We start from the raw sequence: 23141 nt of genomic DNA, 5'->3' as shown, positions 1-23141 counted from the left end.
AACTCTGAGCAACCCCATGGACTGCAGCCTACTGGGCTCCTCCACCCGTGGGATTTTCCAGGCAAGAGTACTGGAGTGGGGTGCCATCACCTTCTCCGCCTTTATTCCTTAGAAGTGCTTGTAAATCCTTCACATGCCATGCTTTCTCACATCTATGCACAAATACACAGTCTTCTGTCTCTAGAATGGCCTCCTGCCTACTGTTTACCTAACTCACTCACCTCTGTTATACCTATCAGGAGGTCTTCCTCAAGTTCTCAAGTCCAGTGAAGTTTTCCTACTTGGCAGTTCCATATTTCCAAGAGTGTACTTCTATGACAAACTACCATTGGATTGTTTCTAGGTGTGTGTTTATGATTCCCTGCTTTCCCCTAGAATAAGAGCTTTTTGGTACAGAGGTATTTCTAACTCATTGTAGCACCCATTGTGCATACAGCCATGCTTGGCATATAGCACACCCTCAATAAATCTAGATTAATGAATAGAAATGTCAAGGTCTGAGAGATTTGGAAAAAGAGTATCTGTCAAAAAGTTTTGGTATACTGTATATATATATGATCATAATTATAATACCAGTAGAGTAGGGACCTGCAAATCTGCTATTAAGTGCATTTTGACATAGTATATGAGTGTTTAAACTTAAACTCTGCCTAGATTGCAACCCCATGGACTGTAGCCTGCCAGGCTCCTCCATCCATGGGATTTCCCAGGCAAGAATAATGGAGCAGGTTGCTATTCCCTCTGCAGATGATCTTCCCAATCCTGGGATTAAACATAGGTCTCCTGTACTGCAGGCAGATTCTTTACTAACTGAGCAATGAAAGCCCCACTAAGCATAAATTTAAAGTCTGTCTAGATTTCAGAGATTGCCTGCCTCTACTGGATAGGTATGGTTTTTAGTCCTTACCCCTTTGTGTATGTGATAGAATTTCACTGAATAGATTTGGCTTTCAAGAGAAGTCAGCACATTGTCACAATCAAGTCATCACATAGCTAGCTTCTGTAGGATTCCCCCACAATCATGTTGGTAATATTTGGCCACCCAGGGAATAGAAAGTTAAGGCCTGGATAAAAGTTTCTTAAGGACTTTTGAACTGTATTATTTTTTTAATGTGATAAATATATCAAGGGCTCTAAAATGAATCTCTAACACAATACTGAGGCCAAAAAAAAAAAAAAAAACCTTTTGAATAAATCAAATAATTGTTGTTTAGTTGCTAAGTTGTATCTGACTCTTTGTGATCCATGACTGTGGCATGCCAGGCTTCCCTGTCCTCTACTATTTCCTGGAGTTTGCTCAAACTCATATTCACTGAGTCAGTGATGTAATCTAAACATCTCATCCACTATCACGCCATTCTCCTCCTGCCCTCAATCTTTCCTAGCATCAGGGTCTCTTCCAATGAATCAGCTCTTCCCATCTGGTAGCCAAGGTACTGGAGCCACAGTTCATTAATTGTTTTGTACACTCTTGGCAAAAACAGGGAAATGCCTCTTTGGAATGGCTCTCATCTTCTGAGGATGCATCTGCATATGAAGTAGGGCAAGGATGTGTGACTCAGAAATTCCATTCACTCAAAGTCAAAGGCATAATTTTTTTTTAAAATCTGGGCTTAAAGCCAATGATACCATAGCTTTAATGGATCCAGTGTAGCTGTGACTCTTGTGACCTCAGGAGTATAATCACAAAGATAAATTTAAAATAGCATTCCAGGAGATAGCTGACACTCCATTAAAAAGTGAATAAATATGGATAGGGCATAGAACTGAAAAAACATCATTACTATATACATGAAATTACTACAAAAGAGTTTGAAATTTTCACTAACATTTATCTCACTATTGCACACAAACACACACAAAACTGAGGTTATATGTCACCCTCCTCAGTCTAGCTCTCTAAAAAGAGAGATCTTGTGAGTCAGGTTAAATTCAATTCAATGACAGAAATAGTCACTATACTTATTAAGTATAAGGCTATTCTCTAGGATATAGTAGTGAAACATGTACCATGGTGTACAACAGTATGTGAAAAATTAATTTAGAACAGGATAAAATGGAAAGCAATGTTAAATAAATATATTCCTTACATTATATTTTACTTACATTAACACTTTTACATTTTATTTAAATAGCCATTGTTTTTGTTCAGTCACTGTCGTATCTGACTCTTTGCAACCCCATGGACTGCAGCACACCAGGTTCCTCTGTCCTCCACTGTCTCCCAGAGTTTGCTAAATTCCTGTCCATTGAGTCAATGAATCTATCTAACCAGTTCATCCTCTGCTGCTCCCTTTTGTCTTCAATTTTTCCCAGCATCAGGGTCTTTTCCAGTGAGTCAGCTCTTCACGTCAGGTGGCCAAAGTATTGGAGCTTGGCTTCAGCATCAGTCCTTCCAATGAATATTCAGTGTTGATATCCTTTAGGATTGACTGGTTTGATCTCAGTGTCCAAAGGACTCTCAAGAGTCTTCTTCAGTGGCACAATTCAAAAGCATCAATTTTTTTGGCACTCAGCCTTCTTTATGGTACAACTCTCACATCCATACATGACTACTGAAAAAATGATAGCTTTGACTATATGGACCTTTGTCTGCAAAGTGATGTCTCTGCTTTTTTTTTTTAATTAATTTTTTTTAATTGAAGGATAATTGCTTTGCAGAATTTTGTTTTCTGTCAAACCTCAACATGAAGCAGCCATAGGCATACTGTCTCTGCTTTTGAATACACTGTCTAGGTTTGTCACAGCTTTCCTTCCAAGGAGTAAGCATCTTTTAATTTCATGGTAGCAGTCATTGTCCACAGTGATTCTAGAGCCCAAGAAAATAAAATCTGTCACTGCTTTTACTTTCCCTCCTTCTGTGTGCCATGAAGTAATGGGAATGGATGCCATGATCTTAGTTTTGTGAACGTTGAGTTTTGAATGTTGAGTTTTAAGACAGCTTTTTCAGTCTCCTCTTTCACCCTCATCAAGAGGCTCTTTAGTCTTCACTTTCTGCCATTCGAGTGGTATCATCTGTATATCTGAGGTTGTTGATATTTCTCCCAGCAATCTTGGTTCTAGCTTGTGATTCATCCAGCCCAGCATTTCACATGATGTAGTCTGCATATAAGTTAAATAAGCAAAGTGACAATATTCAGCCTTGACGAACTCCTTTACCAATTTTGAACCAGTCCATTGTTCCATGTCCAGTTCTAATCATTGCTTCTTGACCACATTCAGGTTTCTCAGGAAACAGGTAAGGTGATCTGGTACTCCCATTTCTTTAAGAATTTTCCACAGTTTGTTGTGATCCACATAGTCAAAGGCTTTAGTGTACTCAACAAAGCAGAAATAGATGTTTTATTGGAATTCCCTTGCTTTCTCTATGATACAAGAAATGTTGGCAATTACATCTCTGCTTCATCTGCCTTTTCTAAATCCAGCTTGTATATATGGAGGTTTTCAGTTCACATACTACTAAAGCATAGCTTGAAGGATTTGGAGCATTACCTTGCAAGCATGTAAAATGACCACAGTTTTATGGTAATTTAAACATTCTTTGGCATTGCCCTTCTTTAGGATTGGAATGAAAATTGACCTTTTCCAGCCCTGAGGCCATTGCTGAGCTTTCCAAATTTGCTGACATACTGAGTGCTGCACTTTAACAGCATCATCTTTTAGAATTTTCAATAGTTCAGCTGGAATTCCATCATCTCCACTGGCTTTATTTGTAGTAATACTTCCGAAGGCCCACTTGACTTAACAGTCCAAGATGTCTGGCTCTAGATGAGGGACCACACCATAGTGGTTATCTGAGTCATTAAGACCTCTTTTGTATAGTTCTTCTGTATATTGCCGCCTCTTAATCTCTTTTGCTTCTCTCAGGTCCTTACCATTTCCATCCTTTATCATGCCTGTCCTTGCATGAAATGTCACCTTGATATCTCCAAGTTTCTTGAAGAGACCACTAGTATTTCCCATTCTATTGTTTTCCTCTATTTCTTTGCATTGTTCTTTGAAAACCCTTCTTGTCTCTTCTTGCTGCTCCTGCTAAGTCGCTTCAGTCGTGTCCGACTCTGTGCGACCCCGTGGACTGCAGCCTACCAGGCTCCTCTGTCCATGGGATTTTCCAGGGAGGAGTACTGGAATGGGTTGCCATTGCCTTCTCCATCTCTCCTTGCTATTCTCTGGAATTCTGCATTCTGTTGGGTATGTCTTTCTCTTTCTCCCTTGCCTTTCATTTCTCCTCTTTCCTCAGCTATTTGTAAGGCCTCCTCAGACAACCACTTTGCCCTTGGGATGGTTTTGGTCATTGCCTCCCGAACAGCATTACAAACCTCTGTCCATAGTTCTTTAGGCACTCTGTCTACCAGATCTAATCCCTGGAAGCTATTCATCACCTTCACTGTATGATCATAATGCATTTGATTTAGGTCTTACCTGAATGGTCTAGTGGTCTTCCCTACTTTCTTCAATTTAAGCCTGAATTTTGCAGTTAGGAGCTGATGATCTGAGTTACGGTCAGCTCCAGTTCATATTTTTGCTGACTGTATAGAGCTTCTCCATCTTTGGCTCCAAGAAATATAATCAATCTGATTTTGGTATTGACCATTTGGGGATGTCCATGTGTAGAGTCATCTCTTGTTATGTTGGAAAAAGTGTTATGACCAATATGTTGCCCTGCTTCACTTTGTACTTCAAACCCAAACTTGCCTGTTATTCCAGGTATCTCTTGACTTCCTACTTTTGCATTACAATCCCCTATATGAAAAGGACTTTTTTTTTTTTTTGGTGTTAGTTCCAGAAGGTCTTGAACATCATAGAACTGTTCAACTTCAGCATTAGTGGTTGGGGCATAGACTTGGATTACTGTGAAGTTGAATGGTTTGGCATGGAAATCAACCAAGATCATTCTGTCACTTTTGAGATTGCACCCAAGTTTCAGACTCTGTTGACTATGAGGGCTATACTCCATTTCTTCTAAGGGTTTCTTGCCCACATTAGTAGATAAAATGGCCATCTGAATTAAATTTGCCCGTTCCCATTCATTTTAGTTCACTAATTCCTAAGGTGTCAGTGTTCACTCCTGCCATCTCTTGCTTACCACGTCCAATTTACCTTGATTCATGGACCTAAAATTCCAGGTTCCTATGCAGTATTATTCTTTACAGCATTAGACTTTACTTTCACCACCAGACACACCCACACCTGAGTGCTGTTTCTGCTTTGGCCCACCCACTTCATTCTTTCTGGACCTATTTGTAATTGCCCTCCACTCTTCCCCAGTAAAATATTGGATACCTTCCAACCTGGGGGGCTCATCTTCTGGTGTCATATCTTTTTGTCTTCTCATACTGTTTATGGGGTTCTTGTGGCAAAAATACTGGGGTGGTTTGCCATTTCCTTCTTCATTGGACTACATTTTGTCAGAACTCTTTACTATGACCTGTCCTTCCAGGGTGGCCCTGCACAGCATGGCTCATAGCTTCACTGAGTTAAGCAAGCCCCTTCGCCATGACAAGGCCATGATCCATTAAAGGAGATATTCTGATCCTCAATTTTTTTTATTTTTTTAAATCTTATGTTTATTTATTAGAACCTCTTGTTCTTATTTTATTGATATGCTATCTCTTGCATATCTCTAAGGGTATTAATATTTTTTAAGTTCTCTTTTTTTCCCATTAGTTCTATTTCCTCAATTTGATTTTTCTCAGTTTTTTGGTTGTTCCTGATGTGTTTAAGAATTCCTTTTGCCCCTCTGTGATTACAGGCACTTATTATAGGCTTCTGCAATTAGTTATCACAGAGGAAGGGTGGCCTGTGCTGCCAAGCTGAGGACAGAGCTGGCACTGTGCATATCCTTTGAGTTTGGAGGCTTCCTGCTGTTCCCAGGACCTCTCTGTCTCCCTCTGTCTCTGTCTCTGTCTCTCTCTGTCTTCTGCACTCATGTATGCTTATTTTCCTTTGTTGGGAGGAAAACATGGCTTAAAAAAAAAAGAAAGAAAAAAGCCCTCACATTTCAGCAGAAACACTGGAGAAGGAAAATAGTTAACTGGTTCAGCTGTGCCAAAAAACAGTTTTATAAATATGCACTTTAAAAATGCCAGGGTTTAATCTGATTCTGACAGCATTCCTGACATGAATTTCACAAGACCCTTGCTTTCCAGAGTTGATTATTCTCTGCTAAGTCACTTCAGTCATGTCTGACTCTGTGCGACCCCATAGACAGCAGCCCAGCAGGCTCCACCGTCCCTGGGATTCTCCAGGCAAGAACACTGGAGTGGGTTGCCATTTCCTCCTCCAATGCATGAAAGTGAAAAGTGGAAGTGAAGTCGCTCAGTCATGTCCGACTCTTAGCAACCCCATGGACTGCAGCCTATGGCTCCTCCGCCCATGGGATTTTCCAGGCAAGAGTACTGGAGTGGGGTGCCATTGCCTTCTCCAGATTATTCTCTACACACACACATAATCTGCCATCTTACTCTGCTGATTATCATTAGATTTGTGAGTACATTTTTCAGACACAAAGGTCCAAAAAATCCTCAGTGTTGTAAAAATAACTTTATTTCCACTAACAACTTTATTATCTACCATGAGCTCCCATATCTATGTGATGTTAAAAAAAATCTCAATTTAGTAAACTTCTATTTTTCTCAATCCAATCCGAGGATTTCTTTTAACCAATTTCAAATTTTAATTCATTCACATTTAAGGTATATGTGCTCCTGAGAGTTGGACTGTGAAGAAGGCTGAGCACTGAAGAATTGATGCTTTTGAAATGTGGTGTTGGAGAAGACTCTTGAGAGTCCCTTGGACTGCAAGGAGATCCAACCAGTCCATTCTGAAGGAGATCAGCCCTGGGATTTCTTTGGAAGGAATGATGCTAAAGCTGAAACTCCAGTACTTTGGCCACCTCATGCGAAGAGTTGACTCATTGGAAAAGACCCTGATGCTGGGAGGGATTGGGGGCAAGAGGAGAAGGGGACGACAGAGGATGAGATGGCTGGATGGCATTACTGACTCGATGGACGTGAGTCTGAGTGAACTTCGGGAGTTGGTGATGGACAGGGAGGCCTGGCGTGCTGTGATTCATGGGGTCGCAAAGAGTCAGACATGACTGAGCGACTGATCTGATCTGATCTGATTAATCCCTAACCAATACTCTTTGGTCAAGAGGGCAAGTGGTCATTAGAGAATGGCTACTCAGTCATGGTCTAGAAACAGGGTGTCTTTCTCTCAGTCTCTCTTTTTCTCCATCCTATGTTGAGAACTTTTCTAATGATATAAATTGATTCAAAGGAAACTTGATGGCATGTGTGAAGCATATATTATACTCAGAGGGCAAATGCGGTGGGTGGATCACCTGTCACTTTAGCACTGCCAATCCTTATCCGTTGCTGGGATGGTCCACTCACATCTCTACTTATTGATTTCCCAGTCCCAAGACCTCTTGGCCAACTTGTCCCTTCTCTCCAATGTGGATACATCCTTTCACTGTCCCTACTAGAGTGCCCAGGTAGAATGTACCACATCTATAAGGCTGCTGCCTTCAGAGATGTTATGAGTAGTGGGCATGAGACCATTTATCCTCATATTCCTACTTAAAAGTTAGGTATATAACTTCCTGCCCACACCACACCGCCCCCCACCCCCCCACACACATACTACACTCCTACGTGGGGAAGTGGCAGAACTCATGGCCCCTACAATACACATAACTAATTGATTTCCTAAACTCTCCACTTCCTGTGAGGTTTCTTTATCTGGTGTAAAGGGCAGAAAGAAAGACACACCTGTTCTCTCTGCTGCAAGATGTGCAAGTACATCAAATCTTCTTGGTCTTCAGCTGAGATAGCTTTTGACTGTAGAAGCTTAAGATATAGCTTAGAATATAGGATGTAGAAGCTCTTTGTTCTCATGCATGGGCTCTTCTCTGAGTTGCAGGCACATCCCTCCCTCACTGCCCAGTAGGAAGAAGGTGGCAGTTCAACAGGGAAAACACCAAAGTTGATATTAGTTAGTATTTGAACTGTTATCCTACCACAAATTAATACTTCCCTATGCCATCTTGCATACATTTCCTGTCTCTGCAATGAGACTGAGTAGGATTGCCCAGTGGGCTTTTGGTCTGAATCAGACTGGAATCATAAACTTCAACCTGCATGGTATGCTGTAGTTTGTCTTCCTGTCAGGACAGCAGAGCTAGTACTTAGAGGAAGCCAAGTGTGGCCAGCTCAGAAAAGGCTGAGATGTTTTGTGATGAAACTCAATGATATAATGTTAAGTTTTTCTCTATTTTTTTTTTTTCTGGAAGGACCTTTCCTTTATCTCAATATCTCAGTATCTTTTTTTAAAATTTTATATCTTTGCATTTTTTGAGATTTATTAAGGACAAATTGACAAACATAACTTCATATATTTAGAGTGTACAATGTGATGATTTGGTACATGTAAACTGTGAAATGATTTTCAAGATAATCAGCACATCCGTCACTTCACATAGTTAACTCTTTATTGTGTGTGATGAGATCCTTAGTCCAATTTTTAGAAACACAGGTGCAGTTTAATGCCTGTTAGTGAAAATTGGCAGTGACAAATTAAAATAATCATGCCTTTAACACTGATTTTCATTGCCTAATGTTTCACCTTGTACAGTAAGACTACATTCCTCAGCACTTGGCAAAGAGAGACAGAGACCCAAAAGGCCACATCCTAATTCTCTAATATTCAGGACTAACAAATACAAAACTCAACAGGCACTGTATTTCAAATTTATTTACAGAGGGATAGGAAGATCGGCTTCCCTGATGGCTCAAACGTTAAGAATCTGCCTTTGATGCAGGAGACCCAGGTTTGATCCCTGGGTAAGGAAGATGCCCTGGAGAAGGGAGTGGCAACCCACTCCAGTACTCTTGCCTGGAGAACTCCATGGACAGAGGAGCCTGGTGGGCTACAGTCCATGGGGTCGCAAAGAGTCAGACATGACTGAACGATACAACAATAGGAAGATTAAATTCTCTCTACTTAACATCAAAATTCAGACTACCTTGCTTAGACTTTCTGCTGATGATTGGAGAAATATTATATTCTTTGGAAAATGATCACTCAGCATTAATCTAGCTTTGGATTATTTTAGAATATCAATTTCTCCAAAAGCATGGCATGTGTTGTCTTAATTTTACTTAATACAAAAATTACCTGGTAAGGATAGCATTTTTACTTTATGTTTCAATGGAATATCAATATATTTATCTTCTAGGCAAAAAAACAGTAATTGTGAAGAGTTTTCTTATCCCTTTGTAAGAAAACAACAAAGTACTGCCAGAAAATCTAACAAAGGAAATCCAATTCCACTCCTAAAATTATTAACTAATAGAAAGAAGATTAATATACTCCATAATAACTTAAAAATGACTGAGCTAATTCTGAAATATCATTGAATAACTTTTCAGTATGATGCTCAAAATTAATTATTTTTGATAGAGAAATGGTGTAATCATTTCACACTTCTTACATGTTAAAATAAGAATATTTATAAGAAAAGGAGCATGACTTTATGGATTCAGAATCAGGAGTTATGATCTCAAAGTTTGTTCTTTAGTGGAATTTTTAAAAAATCACTTAAGTGTACCACAATTTTTCTTTCATGAAATATATTTTTCATATTAATAGATCAGAAAACTTTGAAGCAATTTTAAAAAGCTTCTAGTAAAATTTTATAATCTGGAGGCCAAGTTAAAGACTTAATTCCAAACAAATATGCTCTCACTTTTTTAACCTGAAATTTTCCAGTCAATAATATGCAGATAGGAGTATGAAAACTTAAAAGTTTGTTATATTCTACTATATGAGATAGGTTCCCTGGTGGCTCAGATGGTAAAGAATCTGCCTGCAATATAGGAGACCCAAGTTTGATCCCTAGGTCGGGAAGATCTCCTGGAAAGAAAATGTCAACCCACTCTAGTATTCTTGCCTGGAGAATTCCATGGAGAGAGGAACCTGGCAGCTACAGTCCATGGCATTGCAAACAGTTTGACAAGATGGACGGACTAAGACTTTCACTATATGAGAGGCATAAAAATTTTGTGGGAGGAAAAGAGAGAAATGCCAACTACTGTAGCATTGAATTGCCATCATCATAAGTAGTATGTTGGAATGATAGCAAATCACTCTTGCCCTGTTAGTACATTTCTATATACAGGGTACCTACAAGACCTTCTTGAACTAACACCCAAAAAAGATGTCCCTTTCATTATAGGGGACTGGAATGCAAAAATAGTAAGTCAGGAGATACCTGGAATAACAGGCAAATTTGGCCTTAGAGTACAAAACAAAGCAGGTCAAAAGCTAACAGAGTTTTGCCAAGAGAATGCACTGGTCATAGTAAACACCCTCTTACAACAACACAAGAGATGACTCTACACATGGACATCACCAGATGGTCAATACCAAAATCAGATTGATTATATTCTTTGCAGCCAAAGATGGAGAAGCTCTAAACAGTCAGCAAAAACAAGACCAGGAGCTGACTGTGGCTCAGATCATGAACTCCTTATTGCCAAATTCAGACTTAAATTGAAGAAAGTGGGGAAAACCACTAGACTATTCAGGTATGATCTAAATCAAATCCCTTAAAATTATACAGTGGAAGTGAGAAATAGATTCAAGGGATTAGATCTGATAGAGTGCCTACAGATATGGATGGAGGTTCATGACATTGTACAGGAGGCAGCGATCAAGATCATCCCCAAGAAAAATAAATGCAAAAAGGCAAAATAGTTGTCTCAGGAGGCCTTACAAAGAGCTGAGAAAAGTGAAAGGCAAAGAAGAAAAGGAAAGATATACCCATTTCAATGCAGAGTTCCAAAGAATATCAAGGAGAGATAAGAACACCTTCCTCAATGATCAATGCAAAGAAATAGAGGAAAACAATAGAATGGGATCTCTTTAAGAAAATTAGAGATACCAAGGGAACATTTCATGCAAAGATGGGCACTATAAAAGACAGAAATGGTATGGACCTAACAGAAGCAGAAGATATTAAGAAGAGGTGGCAAGAATACACAGAAGAACTGTACAAAAAAGATCTTCACGACCCAGATAACCACGATGGTGTGATCACTCACCTAGAGCCAGACATCCTGGAATGAGAAGTGAAGGGGGCCTTAGGAAGCATCTCTACGAACAAAGCTAGTGGAGGTGATGGAACTCCAATTGAGCTATTTCAAATTCTATAAGATGATGCTGTGAAAGTGCTACACTCAATATGCTAGCAAATTTGGAAAACTCAGCAGTGGCCACAGGACTGGAAAAGGTCAGTTTTCATTCCAATCCCAAAGAAAGGCAATGCCAAAGAATGCTCATACTACCACACAATTGCACTCATTTCACACATTAGCCAAGTAATGCTCAAAATTCTCCAAGCCAGGCTTCAACAGCACATAAACTGTGAACTTCCAGATGTTCAAGCTGGATTTACAAAAGGCAGAGGAACCAGAGATCAAATTTCCAACATCTGCTGGATCATCAAAAACGCAAGAGAATTCCAGGAAAACGTCTACTTCTGCTTGTTTGACTATACCAAAGCTTTTGACTGTGTGGATCACAAGAAACTGTGGAAAATTCTTAAAGAGGTGCAAATACCAGACCACCTTACCTGCCTCTTGAGAAATCTATATGCAGGTCAAGAAGCAACAGTTAGAACTGGATGTGGAACCACAGACTGGTTCCAATCAGGAAAGGAGTACATCAAGGCTGTATATTGCCACTAGTTTATTTAACTTATATGCAGAGGATATCACAAGAAATACCAGGCTGGATGAAGCACAAGCTGAAATCAAAATTGTCCAGAGAAATACCAACAACCTCAGAGATGCACATTACAGCATCCTTATGGCAGAAAGCAAAGAAGTAAAGAGCCTATTGATGAAAGTGAAAAAGGAGAGTGAAAAAAGCTGGCTTAAAACTCAACATTCAGAAAACTAAGATCATGGAATCTGAACCCATCACTTCATGGCAAATAGATGGGGAAATAGTGGAAACAGTGGCTGACTTTATTTTGGGGGGCTCCAAAATCACAGTCCAGATTGTGACTGCAGCCATGAAATTAAAAGACATTTGCTCCTTGGAAGAAAAGGTGTGACCAACCTAGACAGCATTTTAAAAAGCATAGACATTACTTTGCCAACAAATGTGTCCATCTAGTCAAAGCTATGGTTTTTCCAGTAGTCATGTATGGATGTGAGAGTTGGACTAAAAAGAAAGCTGAGTGCCGAAGAATTGATGCTTTTGAACTGTGGTGTTGGAGAAGACTCTCGAGAGTCCCTTGGACTGCAAGGAGATCCAACCAGTCCATCCTAAAGGAAATCAGTCCTGAATATTCATGGAAAAGACTGATGCTGAAGCTAAAACTCCAACACTTTGGCCACCTGACGTGAAGAACTGACTCATTGGAAAAGACCCTAATGCTGAGAAAGATTGAAGGCAGGAGGAGAAGGGGACAACAGAGGATGAAATGGTTGGATGGCATCACCGACTGGATGTACATGAGTTTGAGTGAGCTCCATGAGTTGGTAAAGAACAAGGAAGCCTGGCATGCTACAGTCTACGAGGTCACAAAGAGTCAGACACAACTAAGCGATAGAACTGAACTGATACACAGGGGGAAACCTAGTACACAATCAACTTCTGGCAGTGGTAATTCTCATTTTGATACATGTTGGAAGATCACCAAGCCCAAAATAAACCTCAAACTGTCAAAAAAAGTACATAGATTATTAAAAATAAACACCCTATGCCATATTTTGGAGCTAAATACCAAGTCAGTACGTGGTCCAGAAAAAATTCTGAAATATTCAAAGTACTCAATACATATTTTAAAAACAATGAAAGAAAATGCTCATTGGTTAATGTATTGATCAGACTGGTACATTGGGAAATGATAACTCTGGGTTTGAAGGTCAATACTACTTTCTCATTTCAAAAGTAAAATGTGCAACATATTAAATGGAACAATAACATCACATCAAGTTTCATGGAAAAATAATAAAGGTTAAGTAACTCTGCCTAGAGAGTTTACAGAAATAGTCATAGAACAAGTAACTGAGCTAGGTTTTGAAGCAAGAACAGAATGTTGGTAGATGGAGATGAGCAAGAAAGAATCTCCCAGAAAGAAGGGTCAGCACGTACAAAGCCTTAGCATTGAAAATATTTCTACTCAAAGCACAGTAGGGCAGGTTTAGAGGTGTGTGTTAGAATAGTGATCTCCAACCTTTTTGGCACCAGGGACCCGCTTTGTGGAAAGCAAGCTTTCCATGGACCAGGGGTGGGGAATGGTTTTAGAATGATTCAAGCACACTGGATTTATCGTGTACTTCATTTCTATATTATTACATTGTGATAGATAATGGAATAATTATACAACTCACCGTAAATGCAGAATCAGTGCAAGCCCTGAGTTGTTTTCCTGCAACTAGATAGGCCCAGTCTGGGGGTGATGTCAGACTGTGCCACCCCAAGTGTCACCTCTTGTGCAGTAGAATTCCTAATAGGCCACGGACCAGTACTGTGGGTGACCCTTGTGTTAGAAAGTGGCATAGATGTGGCTTGGAAGTCAGGTCCAGGCTGTCTTGTGAAAAAACTTTTAAGGCATTCTAAAGATTTTGAGCATTTTCCTATAGTTCTCAGGAAGCCATTGGAGTTACATAAGCAGAAATGAAGTATTAGTGAATTTGAGTTTTATAACATTTACTCTACTGGTAGAATATAAGAAATCTCAGTTATGGACAGAGGAGCACATTAGGAGAAAAGCTCTCAGAAAAGAAAGCCTGAGAATCCACAAAAATTCAAATACAACTAACAGTTATCCATTGGTCTTTTCCCAAGTGCTTCAACTTCAGTGACTATAGAATTCACTAAGTGAAGGAACAGATGAATTCAGGTATATTGTAGTTAACTTTGAGATCGGTTTTAAACATGGTAAATACAGTTTTAGTGAAACAGAGAACTGAGATTGCAATGGGCTGATTAACAGACATTAATCTGTTAATATTAATATCTGATTAACAGATATTAATCTGAACTGTGGTGTTAGAGAAGACTCTTGAGAGTCCCTTGGACTGCAAGGAGATCAAACCAGTCAATCCTAAAGTAAATCAATCCTGAATATTCATTAGAAGGACTGATGCTAAAGCTGAAGTTCCAATACTTTGGCTACCTGGTGCGAAGAGTTGACTCATTACAAAAGACTGTGCTACTGGGAAAGATTGAAGGCCGAAGGAGAAGGGATAAGACGAGATGATTGGATGGCATCACTGGCTCAATGGACATGGGTTTGAGCAAGCTCTGGGAGTTGGTGATGGACAGGGAAGCCTGGTGTGCTGCAGTACACGGGGTCACAAAGAGTCAGACGTGACTGAACAACTGAACTGAACTAAACAGATACCGAGACATATCTTAACTGCTTACTTTCCAGAGTTGTTTTTTTTTTCATCATTTTAGTTATATATAGCCTCACAAAAAAATTAAAGTAATAATCTATGTTGCTGATTGTACTACATAGTAGTATAATATATTGTCTTTATCATTAAAAAGTAATATACAGTATACGACATATTTTATATATAATATATATAATCTCTAAATATGCAATTATAATTAGATAGTTATCAGTTTAATTTCAGACTGTTTTCTTTTTTATAATTAAAGATGCTAATCTTGATTATTTCATATTTTATAAAAATTATCTAGAGATAAATGCTATTTTACCAGAAGAATTCCAATAAGAAGTGATTTTAAAGATTCATTGAAGAGGTTATTAAAATTTAGAAGTTTATAGCCCAAAGATATATGAATCTCTAAGCAATTTAGTGATAACTCACCGTATCTCTGAGGGCTGATACACTCAAAATGAGGGATGTAGTGAGCACTGGGGCTCCCTATCTACTATCCACTCCTCCATCTGTTGGTAACAACCATCCTCAGTTTGCTTGTTCACATATGCCATGAGGAACTTGTGTGTGTCAGAGAAAGCTGAATTCTGTAAATAAAAGAACAACCTGTAAATAATGCAGGTTTGGGTAATCATAAATAGCACTACAATACCCTATTGAAATATAGTTGATTTACTATATTATATTAATTACAGGTATAAGCATAGTGATACTATATTTTTATAATAAAATGAGATAAGTAAATGCTTCATTTTCTTATTCTTCTTACCACACAAGTAACAAATATTATTGACTAAGGTAAAATACAAAGAAGTAGAAAGAAGAAGAAGAAATTCACAAATCAGTCTAAATTGGGTGATGCTACTTTGATGTAGAAATTCATTTCTAAATAGAGTAATTATTGATTCCTCTAGTTTTCTGTTTAAGGTGCTTTTTCCTTTGACTTTTTCAATAAGTAATAAATTGATTTACAGTGAATCTCACAAAAATCTACTACAATGTTACAGATTAATATGCACATTCATTAGGTAATCATTAAAAAATTCCTTTGAATTAAAAAAAAAATAAGTTAGCAGAAGCACAGGTGCTCCATCCAGGGAGGAAAATATAACACTTTAATGAGGAGTAACTAATTTCAACTTTTAGGAAACCCAGGGAATCCCATCCTTTAACAAAAATATGTTCCCATTCCCTTTGAAGAGCAGAGTGGAAAAATGCTGAGGAAATTAGGCCTTCCTGTTTCTGCCACATGTGTATAATTATCGAGCTGCATCTCCAAAATAAGTATGGCTGGGAAGTTCTCTCAAAGAGCTCCTTGCAGCTGAATATCAAAGGAAATTTGCATGTTTCTTTAACTATTGTTCTTGTGGTTCATGATGGAATTATGAGGGTTCTCCAGATTTTGTCTCTAAATAAAAATAAGTAGAATTAAATGATTTGAACCTACAGGATCTCCCTGCAGACTTTTATATGATGGCTATGGAATAAACAAAGAACATTTTGATGATAGGGACAAGTTCACTCCATTTACTTTAAACCGAAGGCCAGGCCACTATAAAAACTTTTTAAACTTGTATTTCTAACTATAATCAGATTTTTTAGTATTTTATACAATTTTATTAAATACTCTTTATTAATATCTTTCTTGATCTTTTAGAGCTTTTTTTTTTTCCTACTCATATCTAAGAAAAAGTGTGTCATAATAATTATGTCAGCTTTCCTTTCTGGGCCAAATATATTTTACATATATTATTCTTTTATTACAAATATTGATGTAAAAGAGCTTTAAGTGCTCAGTCCAGTCCATTCTGTTTACAAAGAAGGCTGATGAAATCTAAGTTGGTGACACCACCAAGACACATGTAATGGTAGCAAGAAGGGCATAGTATTGGGGAGATAGAAAACAGCAAGAAAGTGGTTCTGTGCTCCAGCTTGGGCACTGTGATCACCATGCTGCCTCTCTTGCATGGATCATTTCCATAAAAAAGGAAACTTTTACTCTAACATTAAAGTTAAGAGTTCAAAACCAGTAGGATATTTTTCATATGTTAGTGAGTACAAGACAGGTTAATGGTTGGAGGAGCAATCAATTTTAAAAGAAATAGAATCAATACATGCTAATAAAATGACGAAACTTCCTAAATGAAAATAAATTAACTTAGTTAAAAAATTCTTTTATGTAGAAGAAAGAATTTTAAAATGTAGAAATGTGCATTTGATATGAGATAGCAAAATGTTAATCATCTTTAAATGGTAAATAAAAGGAAACAAAAAATTAAACTCTTAAAAAGAATTTTTAAAGGGCCTGAAGAGCAATATGGGTCAGAATTTAAAAGATACTCTGTGATCTAGAAGCTGGTAATTTGAAAAGGAATTTGGCATCTGGGAGAGCTGAAAAAGTGAAGGGAGTATAAATATTTTCCACAAACACTCCTAGATCAGGAATTTATGTGACTAAGGAGTGACACATAACTGAATTTTTTTTATATGAGTCTGAAAAGATATGACTAATTTCTGTGTAATCCTTTTGTGCTTTATTTCTATTCATGAAAGTAAAACAATGTCATCTCCAAACTTTAATATTCAGAAAGTTTCTCACATGGAATATAATATATATATATTCTTCCACTTTCTTTATTCTTGCACAATTAAATCCTGGTTTCACTTGCCACCTGTTATGAGACTGTGAGCAAGTTACTTAGTCTCCCTGTCTTGACTTCCTCACCAGTAAAATGGAGAGACTTAGAGCACCTCTAACATGAAGTTGTTATAATGATTCAATGAGATAATACAGATAAAGTGCTGAGCACAGGGCCTAGAATACAGTTAAGCCATGCAAGCTATCATTGGCTTTAAGTCTAAGAGACACTGCACAGGAACAAGCAGTGATCTACACAGTTTATCAACCGGTGAAGGGAAAGGACAGCCAATGTGACAGAAGACGGTAAACTCTGTGTCCATCAAGATAGGACTCCAGTTAGTAATGGATTCTACAACTGTGGATTTCAGATGACAAACTGAACAAATGCAATTCCGAGTAAATATACTTGTCTGTTCATAGAGTGGCACTTTGTTGACAGTGTTAAGTAACAGAGCCTTTTCAAATGATGAAAACGTTTTATTTTTCTGTGTCTAATACAGCAGCCTCTAGCCACATGTGCTTACTGAGTATTTGGAATGTGGGTAGTGCAAGTGAGGAACTGGACTCTCACTTTATTTTTAAAAGTTTAAGTAGTCACGTGTGCTATGGTTACTGTTTTAGACAAAACAGCAATCTATAGCAAACCTACAGAATGACATAAACAAGCAGCATGTGTGTGTGTGTGTGTGTGTGTGTGTGTTAGTCACTCAGTCGTGTCTGACTCTCTGTGACCCCACGGACCATAGTTTGCCAGCTTCCTCTGTTCGTGAAATTCTCCAGGCAAGAATACTGGGGTGGGTTGCCATTCCTTTCTCCAGGGGATCTTCCCAACCCAGGAACTGAACCATATCTCCTGCATTGCAGACAAATTCTTTACCATTTGAACCACCATGGAAGCACCCAATAAACAGCACACTGAAGTCATATATTAAAAACAAACATCTTTCATCACTCTGCTGCTGCTGCTAAGTCGCTTCAGTCTTATCCAACTCTGTGCGACCCCATAGATGGCAGCCCACCAGGCTCCACCGCCCTGGGATTCTCCAGGCAAGAATACTGGAGTGGGTTGCCATTTCCCTTTCCAGGGCATGAAAGTGAAAAGTGAAAGTGAAGTCGCTCAGTCGTGCCCGACTCTTAGCGACCCCATGGACTGGAGCCCACCAGGCTCCTCCATCCATGGGATTTTCCAGGTGAGAGTACTGGAGTGCGGTGCCATTGCCTTCTCCACTCTACATTACTCCAAAAAAATAAATTTTTTAAAGGCGAGTTTAAGTACTTTGCATCACTCTTAAATTACAGCACACTACAACACCCAGCATAGATATAGGTAAATATTTAAATCAACTAACCCTAATAATTGCTAAACTTCTAGATCTATAGCAGCAGACCATTTGTAAAGGATTTACTCAGTACTTATAAAATAGATAAATTGAACACAAAGAATTTGCTGCTTACTCATTGAGTACAATGTTAATTATAAAAGCAAACTAATTACTCTAGCTCTATGTATGAAGATACAAATCAAAGATTCCATTTCTGGTAATGGCTAGGGAGCAATCCTTCTGAGGCAACAACTATACACTCTGGAAAAACACACACACACAGAAAATAACTGCTTGAAAATACTGGAGAACAAGCAAAGGCAGAGGACCTAGACAAAGAAGATATCAGGACTGGTTGGATTTTCCATTTTTTCTAGCCTTTTAACTGAGAAGAGGACCCAGTGTGGCTCAATGTTGGATGCCTAGAACCCTCATAGATTTCAATGGTCTTTCTGGTGTAAAGATGAGAGAACAGAGTGCAGGCAACCACAGAAGCTGGAAAGTGAGTGGTAAGTTCTGAAAAGGAGAGAGCAAGAGGGTGAGAGCTCCAAATCCTGTTTATAAACTCTACCCAGTGAATGTTGGCAGTTTGATCTCTGGTTCCTCTGCCTTTTCTAAGGATCCATTCGCTGGATCATCGAAAAAGCAAGAGAGTTCCAGAAAAACATCTATTTCTGCTTTATTGACTATGCCAAAGCCTTTGACTGTGTGGATCACAATAAACTCTGGAAAATTCTGAAAGAGATGGGAATACCAGACCACCTGACCTGCCTTTTAAGAAACCTGTATGCAGGTCAGGAAGCAAAACAGTTAGAACTGGACATGGAACAACAGACTGGTTCCAAATAGGAAAAGGAGTACGTCAAGGCTGTATATTGTCACCCTGCTTATTTAACTTATATGCAGAGTACGTCATGAGAAATGCTGGGCTGGAAGAAGCACAAGCTGGAATCAAGATTGGCAGGAGAAATATCAATAACCTCAGATATGCAGATGACACCACCCTTATGGCAGAAAGTGTAGAAGAACTAAAGAACCTCTTGATGAAACTGAAAGAAGAGAGTGAAAAAGTTGGCTTAAAGCTCAACATTCAGAAAACTAAGATCATGGCATCCAGTCCCATCACTTCATGGCAAATAGATGGGGAAACAGTGGAAACAGTGGCTGACTTTATTTTTGGGGGCTCCAAAATCACTGCAGACGCTTACTCCTTGGAAGGAAAGTTATGGCCAACCTAGACAGCATATTCAAAAGCAGAGACATTACTTTGTCAACGAAGGTCCATCTAGTCAAGGCTATGGTTTTTCCTGTGGTCATGTATGGATGTGAGAGTTGGACTATAAAGAAAGCTGAGCGCTGAAGAATTGATGCTTTTGAACTGTGGTGTTGGAGAAGACTCTTGAGAGTCCCTTGGGTTGCAAGGACATCCAACAAGTCCATCCTAAAGGAGATCAGTCCTGGGTGTTCATTGGAAGGACTGATGTTGAAGCTGAAAGTTCAATATTTTGGCCACCTGATGCGAAGAGTTGACTCATTGGAAAAGACCCTGATCCTGGGAAAGATTGAAGGCGGGAGGAGAAGGGGACGACAGAGGATGAGATGGCTGGATGGCATCACTGACTCAATGCACTTGAATTTGTGTAAACTCCAAGAGTTGGTGATGGACAGGGAGGCCTGATGTGCTGCGGTTCATGGGGTCGAAAAGAGTCAGACACGACTGAGCAACTGAACTGAACTGAACTGAAACTCTACCCAAATGTGTGGCTGAACCCTGTACTATACAAACATAGTGCAGACTGCAGGCAGCTCGATTAGGGCTAAAAAGGAAAGATTGAAGGCTGGAGGAGAAGTGGACGACAGAGGATGAGATGGTTGGATGGCATCACTAATTCAATGGACATGAACTTGAGCAAACTCCAGGAGATAATGAAGGACAGGGAAACCTGCTGTGCTGCAGTCCATGGGGTTGCAAAGTGTTGGACACAACTGAGCAACTGAACAACAAGAAAGAACTAAATAGATACTTTAACTGTTATCCGTAGCAGGAGAGACAGGGTTAGAAGTTTGAATCTAGACAAGTTTATTGCCTGCTAAAACCGAAAATTGAACATCTTCTGAAAAAATATAAGAGAATCTCAGAGTCTCTAGAACAGCTTCTGTAAAGTCCAGAATGCAATCCAAAACTCCTAGGTTTATAAAGAAACAGAAAAACCGTGACCCAGGCTCAAGAAAAATGTCAGTCAATGGGAATAGACCTTGAGATGACCCAGATATTGGAGTCAGCACACAAGTATTTTAAAGTAAGTATTTTAACTATGCTCAATTAAAAAAAATATGCTTATGATGAATGAAGAAACATAACAAATTTTATCTGAGAAATAGACTATAAAAATGTAAGAAATGAAAATTCTAGAAGTGAAAACTACATATCTAAAATAAAACTTCAAGCAAATTAGAAATGACACATTAACTTTAATGTTTAATACTTCTAAATTACAGAGGTCAGTGAACTTTAATATAAAATAATAGAAATTCTCTAATCTGAAGAAAAGGAAAAATATCTTAACAGAGCACTAAGGATCTGTGGGAGAATAGCAAAGATTTCCTGTGTGTGTTTGTGTGTGTGTGTGTGTGTATTTGTAATCCCAGAAGGGAAGGGAGAAAGATAATTGGGCAGAAAAAGTATTTCAAGAAACAATGATGAAATTTTCCAAATTTTGTCAAATGTGTAAATTTAAAGATTTCAGAAACTCAGCAAATAGCAAGTGAGATATATACACAAAAAGCTAAAAAATGAAAAAAAATTAATACAATATAACAAAAAGATTTCACTTTATACATATTATACCACATGCATTGGTACACATCACATACACATATGTATCATTTGGTAGCATATGTATTGTCATTGTGTATGTAACTGGTGCATATGTTGTATTGTGCCAGCTCTGCCTTCCAAACCAAGCTATGTGTTTCCTTAAGGTAAGGGATTTTATTTGTGTCTCTACCCATTACATTGTAGAGAATAAATATGCATGAATTGATGAATAAAGTGTCTTGACTTAAGTTACAAAGGAATTTAATGGCAGAGCCAAAATTTAATTGAGTGTGTAGTATTTTCCTGCCTCTGCTTCATCTTATCTTCTTTACCTGGTTAGAGACAAAGAAAGTTGCCTCTTAGAAATGTAGAAATTTGTTTGCTATGTCAAGTGAAGATTAAACAGACTTTAACAAACTAATATACATGTTAAATCAATGACGTCAACTTAATAAAAACAGGATTTAGATATAAATAAGCTATATACACGGAGAAGGCAATGGCAACCCACTCCAGTACTCGTGCCTGGAAAATCCCGTGGACGGAGCCTGGTGGGCTGCAGTCCATGGGGTCGCTGGGAGTCGGACACGACTGAGCAACTTCACTTTCACTTTTCACTTTCATGCATTGGAGAAGGAAATGGCAACCCACTCCAGTGTTCTTGCCTGGAGAATCCCAGGGACGGGGGAGCCTGGTGGGCTGCCGTCTATGGGGTCGCACAGAGTTGGACACGACTGAAGCGACTTAGCAGCAGCAAGCTATATACAAACCTGACCTCCTAAAAGAGGGAAAAGTTAGAGTTGGATTTAATATTTCTACCTAGTGCAAATAGTTCCCAAAATACAAATCATGCCCATTAAGTGAAACAGGAAAATTTCCTAATATTGAAAGGCTACCCTTATAACGTATTTTGGGTCCTCAAAAACTTAAGGGGTATTTCTGTGTGCTCAGACAGAATTAATACTTTTGACTAATTATCATTACTAAGAATAAAAATAACTAACAATGTGTATTTAATAAGTGTGGGCATTTTGCTATGTTTTTTATGTATTGTATTATTTTAGCCTCTTGGCAGTTCTCTAAGGTAAATACTATCATTATTCCCATTTCACAAGCTTCAAGAGAGTAAGTCAAGTGCCTGAGGTCACCTAGTCAGTAAGAGGATGAGCCGGGACTGGTACCAACTGTCTGCTTTCCAAGCCTGGACCCTTCACCACTAAGCTGCACTGCCTCTCTGTTTTTGAAGTGGGCTTTTCAAAAGATCACCTTCAGTCCAGGATAAAGCTGGCACATCAAGACATGCCCGGAACTTCACAAAACTGTAATGAAAATAACCAAGAGGACTACTATTAGAAATAGTAAGAAAATAGGGAGATATAAATTTGACCTACTTAAAAAATGAGTCATGCAGATGTTGCTTTTATTGTAGGCTGCATGTTTCAGACTAGCTGAATTTCGTGAAACAAAATTCTTGGGACTTTAAATTGTGTTTAGATTGTAGTTATGTTGATCTCTTGCTTTTAATTTATGAGTATATTTTATTTGGAATCACAATTGTTTTCATAATACAGCAATAACAAAACTGTCACTCTGAATAAACAGGAATATATGTTTATGTTGTACAGTTACTTGTTCCAAGGAGTTATGGAAACTCTAAACCAGGATTTACAAAAGACACAGACAAGAGGAAAGCACTTTAGTATCTCATCCTGCAGTGCAGATGAAGATATCCAAATGGGCAGTTGCCTGCCAGGTGTATTATAAACTGTAGTTAGAGAAGAATAAATAAAGGCTCAAAATATCATGCCAATACTTTAAAAGGAAGGATCTTTGCTTTCAATATATTTTTAAAATGTCAAAGTAAATAGACAATTAAAATTGATGGTCAGTTTTTATAGGCTTCTTTAAATTTTCCTAAGTGTGGACTT

General features: G+C 38.5%; 1 long non-coding RNA gene across 2 annotated transcripts in view; it reads right to left on the bottom strand.

Annotated features, from left to right (window-relative positions):
• Positions 1 to 23141, bottom strand: part of LOC139182710 (uncharacterized) — a 266009-nt gene that overhangs the window by 69801 nt on the left and 173067 nt on the right. For both annotated transcript variants that reach the window (XR_011566237.1, XR_011566238.1), the window contains one exon: positions 14862 to 15019. This is a non-coding gene — a long non-coding RNA (uncharacterized lncRNA). The remainder of the gene's footprint in view (positions 1 to 14861; positions 15020 to 23141) is intronic.

The sequence above is a fragment of the Bos indicus genome, chromosome 4 (assembly GCF_029378745.1).
Source record: "Bos indicus isolate NIAB-ARS_2022 breed Sahiwal x Tharparkar chromosome 4, NIAB-ARS_B.indTharparkar_mat_pri_1.0, whole genome shotgun sequence".
Lineage (NCBI taxonomy): Eukaryota > Metazoa > Chordata > Mammalia > Artiodactyla > Bovidae > Bos > Bos indicus.
This window is presented reverse-complemented; position numbering and strand designations above follow the sequence as displayed.